Here is a 6,336-nt window from a genome sequence, read left to right as displayed (position 1 = left end):
ATCAAGGTGGGATAGGATAAATGCTTGGATCAGCAGAGTAGCAGTTTGGTTGGAGAGGAATGGGTGGATTATAGCAATGCTGTGAAAGTAGAACCTACAGAATTTGGTAGCAGATTGAATATGTGGGTTCAACGATAGAGATGAGTCAAGGATTATGTCAAGGTTATGTACTTGTGAGACAGGGAGGATAGTGGTGTGGTCTGCAGTGATGGGAAAGGCATGGAGAGGACAGGGTTTGGCTGGGAAGGTGGATCTTCCCACCCAAGTTTTGGATAATAATAATGATGGCATTTATTAAGCGCTTACTATGTGCAAAGCACTGTTCTAAGCACTGGGGAGGTTACAAGGTGATCAGGTTGTCCCACGGTGCGGGGGGGGGGGGAGCTCACAGTCTTAATCCCCATTTTACAGATGAGGGAACTGAGGCACAGAGAAGTCAAGTGACTTGCCCAAAGTCACACAGCTGACAGTTGGCAGAGCCAGGATTTGAACCCATGACCTCTGGCTCCAAAGCCCGGACTCTTTCCACTGAGCCACGCTGCTCCTCCTACTGAAACCTTGGTAAAGTATAACAGAAGCCCGAGCTACATTCTTTGCCCACAAGGAGCTTATTCCCCCTCTCTGTTTTACCTGCTGGCAATATGAATCCTGTCACCATGCTCCCTCTATTCCCCCTAAATTGGGGGAAAATATGCAGCTGTGGAAATTTAGAATCCTTGTCCTTTACTGGTCCGTTACTATCAAGCCCAGAGAAAACACCCCTGAGAAACAGGTATATCCAGGACCTGTTGCTTCATGCAAGTCACTGCCAAGGATTCCGGCGTCTTTAAATGCTTCCCTGTAATTCTGTCTGTAGGTGGGCAGTTGCCAGAAAACAATCTCCATTCTTACAGGATGCAGTGATTGAAGGAACATGGATGAGAGGGAATCTGTTCCATTTCCTTTCAGTAGTTCCTGGAGCTGTCTTACAACAGTCCTTTTAGTAGACTCGAAACCATCACGGTTTAAGTCACTTGGTGAACTCGGCCTTGATCTGATTTCACGCCAGCACTGGTTTTCTCCATTGCCGCCTTTCACACTTGCATCCTTGTGCTGGGGAATGTGCCGCTGGGATACACTGTGGTATTAGAGTTCAGGCAGTCAGCATGCAAGGCGAAAATAAACAAACCCTCAGTGGAGGATGTCAGCGTAGTCAAAATATTTACTGGTCAGCAGCTCTCCGAAGCAAGTCAGAAATTGGCAACGATTCATTCATTCAATCGTATTTATTGAGCGCTTACTGTGAGCAGAGCAGATTATTCACGGCTTCAAAACAGAACAATACACGAAGGCTCTTGGCTTGGGAGTCAGGAGCCCGAGGTTCTAAGCTTGGCTCTCTCTTGCTTGCTGGGCAAGTCACCTAATCTCTCTGTGCCTCAGTTTCCTCATCTGTAACAATGGAGATTCCTGTTCTCCTTCTCTCTTAGACTGTGAGCCGTATGTTGGACAGGGCGTGTGTCTAACCTTCATTCATTCATTCAAGTTGAGCGCTTACTGTGTGCAAAACACTATACTAAGCCCTGGGGAGAGTACAGTGTAACAATAAACAGAACCGTTCCCTGCCTAAAATGAGCTTATCTGTTTATAGTATATCTACCCCAGGGCTTAGTCCAGCATTTGGCACTTAGTAAGAGTTTAGCAAGTACCCCAATTATTATTGCCATTATTAATAAAGATTTGTAGTTTTCCCATTTGTTTTACACAGCTAGCCCAGGCTGTAATGGAACAATCCATTTCATGACAATGAGCTTGAGGTACTCTGTAATGTACTTTGTTTTCATGCAAGCATTCTTGCTGCAGGAAGTAAACCCTAACAAATACTTTCCAAACTGGTGGATAAATGGGACAAGATTCATCCAAAATGTTTGCCTATGGGAGCAATTAAAAGTCTGGACCAGTGATCATTTGATATCCTTTTTTCTTTCACTTTAAGGACCAATTATAAGTAGGATTGTTGGTAAACTTTCCGTAGTAAGGACAGCATAGGGAGAAATGAACTGCTATTATAGCAGTTAGGACTTTGGTGAGTTGTAAGGAAGAATATTTGGGCAAAGTAGTAGTCACATTTCTATAATTCTGAGATGCAAAAAGAAGTCCATAACACACTGTTAATAGAATCAGCAGTAGCCAAGTTTTGTCTTTTTTCTATTAAGTAGCTCCTACTGCCAAAGTTCAGTTTACACAGACTGTTGGCTTTATTAGCCAAATATCTTTGCATCTACCCGAACTTAATCGAAAGGTACAACTAAATATCTTTCATCCTGTTGAGCTATACACATTTTCCATACTTCCTTTTAAAAACATAATTACATCAATTATTTCTGAACTTCAACTCTCAAAGTTTGTTGGGCCAATTTTTTTGTTTTGTTTCTGGTATTGTGATGTAGCAAGCTTCTGAAGCTGGAAGATTTCAGGGGACATATCAGTGTTTAAAGTTTAAATTTATTTTGGAGGCAGCTTGGCCTCGTGAAGAAAAAACATGGGCTTGGGAGTCTGGGAACCCAGAATTCTAACTCCCTCTTTGCCAGTGGTCTGCTGTGCAGCCTTGGGTAAATCCCACAGCTTCTCTGTGACTCACTTCATCTGTAAAATAGGTACATGACTCCTACTTTCTCTATCACGTAGATTATGAGCACCATGTAGGGAAAGGGCCGGGTTCATTTGGAACATCTTTAGCCCAATGTACAGCACAGTGCCTTGCATACAATGAGAGCTAAATAAATGCCATCATTATTAGTCTAGGTGTGTTCCTTGTTGAATTAATTGACAAGCTAGGGAGACAGTGTAGTTTTCTTAGGTTATTGTGGAGAACCTGCCCCCGGCTCATACCAACCAGGATCTTCCTGGACTGGGAAAGCCTCGGTGACACGTAGTAAAGTCAAATCACACCCCTGATCACCAAGGTTACTGTGGAAAGTTTTTTTTACTTATTGCCTCCCTTCTGTGTGCCTCAGGGTGCACAGAACAGGGAGAGAAAGCCATGCCTCTCTCCATGCTCCACCCTCATAGGCCCACAATCACCTGCCTCAAGTAGAGTCCATCAGTGGCTTCGCGATTTTGCTCCTCGTTGTCATTCACGGGAATCACAAACAGTCACTAATAAGACAGCTTGTTGTGATGGGCTCACCGCAGTTATGATGGAAATCTCCTCATTCAGTCAATGGTATTTATTGAATGCTTATTGTGTGCAGAATTTGGGAGTGTACAATAGAGTTGGTAGACACAAATCCCAGCCCAGGCAAAATTATGAAAGTCTTACATCTTTATTATCTTTCTACATGCCATTTGCAGTTTTGGTCATCTGCTTATAGAGCTGCCGGAGACATGGGACTTTGCCTTATCTCATTGTCTTGCCCCGTTAGAAAAGTCCATCCAGAGGATTGCATAACTGTCACAGATTAGAGGGATACAAATTTCACTCATCTGTAGGAGAAACAGGGGAAGTGGACTTCACCTTGTACTTCCTCATTTGTACTTCCCCACTTACCGGTTCATCTTTACGAGATATTCCTGAAGTCGCAGGCTCGATAGGACTTTCGTCTATGATTCTCTGTTAATTGCAGCAATTACTACATTCCCGTGGAAGGGTCTTTGGGCATAAGCGTCAGAGGATTTGAGTCATTTTTTGTATCCCTAGTTTCTGCCTCACCCCAAAGAGTATCTCCTTTTGTTCCTCCTGCATTGCAAACCATCTCTTCAGTTTTCACAGCCTCCTGTCTACCAACCTTACTCTCTGAGTTGGTGATCTTGTGGCTTTAGGTCAAGGGGTTGATATTTCCAGTGACACAGTTTTCCTGTTTTTGTTTTTTGCCCAAGTCTTTGCCTCTCTACCTTAACTCGGGCCAAGTCTCTGTGCCCAGTTTGGTGGCAGGGACAGTGTTGCTACACTAACCCTAATCTTATGGGGCTCCTGCTGACGAGCGGGCCGTGCCTTCCTCTTGTAGAAGCCACAGTCTTTGTCCCAGTGATTTATCAGAGCCTGTGAGAGTAGCTTGTTCCCATCACCGTGTGCCCCACGCAGCTGATGAAGCAGCATGACTCAGTGGAAAGAGCCCGGGCTTTGGAGTCAGAGGTCATGGATTCAAATCCCGGCTCCGCCAATTGTCAGCTGTGTGACTTTGGGCAAGTCACTTCACTTCTCTGTGCCTCAGTTACCTCATCTGTAAAATTTGGATTAAGACTCTGAGCCACATGGGACAACCTGATCACCTTGTATCCCCCCAGCACTTAGAACAGTGCTTCGCACATAGTAAGTGCTTAACATGCCATCATTATTATTATTATTACTCTGAATATAATCATTCTCGGTATTAAACTTGACATTGTAGACATGTGCCGTTTCCATCATTTAGTGTAACACGTTCTCTCTTGCTATGATAATATCATGTACTGTTGTATTAACACCCTGCAGGTGGTCAAAAAAAGTCTGGCTTCTGTGCTAGGACAGCGGGTTTGATTCTCGAATGACAGGCAGAGGAAATATTCCCTTCCTCACAAGGTGCTGAAAGCATTTAGATACGAGTAACTTCCCATTCAGTTGTGTTTAACAAGATCCTTTTTTTTTTTCTTTTTTTGGTTGGGGAAATTGTTTTCTTTCCTTCAAGCTCTCCAAAAATCTGTCTGATGACATTTTTAGATGCTCTAGGTGCCAGCATATGTTCATATTATAGACCGAATCACCCTCAGTTAGAATCTTGCTTAACATTCTTGCTTTAATGCCAGATGATCTTCCCATTTCTATTCTAATGCCTTTGCAAGTAAGGCACACACTGTTGGGTTACACTACAGAAATGTAGTATAGACAAACCTCCATGATTATTCTGAATTGATACCCAAGAAATATTCCGCACATTTATGTGAGGAAAAATAGTGTATTAACTCTGGATTATCTTTTATAACAGCAGCAAGACCAATAATTAGTATGACTGGGTAAATAAAACTACTATATCTTATGGAACTAAAACAAAATCCCTTGGGCATTGGGCACTAAACTAGTCAGTTAATGCAATTTATTGAAGGTGGATTTTATTTCCTATCTAGCAAACAGCCATAAAAATAATAACATACATTGAAACCTTTGATTAGTTCATAACTAATATCCCGTGTTGGAAATAGAAAAGTGCATCTTGGATCAAGCACAGCAGCTTATGAAATTCCAAGGTTAATGCCAAGTTTAATGATTAAACTATGCCATTACAACTCAGAATGTAGCACGTATATTCATGGCTACACTTAATGGTTTGTTTTAATATTCATGGACAAATACCTTGCTTTGTATAGAAGACAACTGTGTGCATAAATAAATTATTCATTTTTAAAAGTACATCATCTCATGGAGAATATCCACCCTATTAATGCTCACTGGGCAATTAATTTCCTTTTAATTATAAATGCAAACATCGTGCTGTGTGTTTCCATAACTGTTCCTGTCTTCATTCCATATGAAAAAATAAAAAATATGATCCATAATAGATATGAACAAAGGCAGAATGTTGTCATGAATAAAGATCTGTGCTGCTAAAATTCTGGCAATTGCATTGCTGCCATGAATTCTGTGCGAGACCAGTTCACATTGAGTATCTAAGAACCAAGTTTGCTTAGGGATTTGGGTCAAGATTTTTGTCCATATCTTGGAGTCTCTACCCCTCTTCACAATATAACCTCATACTCTTCTTTAAAGCTTCTTCCCCGATTCCTCCTTCCCCAGAATCTCACCCCAATCCCGAAGTAACACGTTTTGGTGGCGTTGTGTTAGGTTAACCCCCGGCAAACTTTATCTCTCATCATTAAAGAATGATGGCCCAGGCTTACTACTGTGGTACAGTGAAAGGGTAGAGATAGAGCCACACAGACCTAATCTTCAGAAGCCCAACCAGGACACTGAGAAAATGCTACCCTTATTACCCCTCTAAGAAAAAGTTGAACGGAGCCTTCCAAGGGCTCTCACTTATTTTGTCCACCTACATAGTCCTAATTCTTCTGAGCAGGCTACTGAAGAATGTAGTCGGGAGGAACTACCTGAATCACAGACCAAAATGCACACGGCGGAAAGGTCTTTTGCCCACGGCAGATTCAGGAAAAGAGCAGAGCTCTCCCTACTCCTTTCATGGGCCTTGGAAAGGTCACTGACACCATCGCAGATGTAAACAAATTTACCTTCCGTGAAGAATTCGCCAAAATACTCAAGGTGCTCCACCATAACAGGGCCAGTTAAGGCAGAAATAAAAGCGCTCCATCTGAGCCTTTTGGCGGCACCACCAGAATAAAGCAAAGCTCGGTGGGAGACCCAGCTCCAAA

This window comes from Tachyglossus aculeatus, chromosome 14 (assembly GCF_015852505.1).
Source record: "Tachyglossus aculeatus isolate mTacAcu1 chromosome 14, mTacAcu1.pri, whole genome shotgun sequence".
Taxonomy (NCBI): Eukaryota; Metazoa; Chordata; class Mammalia; order Monotremata; family Tachyglossidae; genus Tachyglossus; species Tachyglossus aculeatus.
This window is presented reverse-complemented; position numbering follows the sequence as displayed.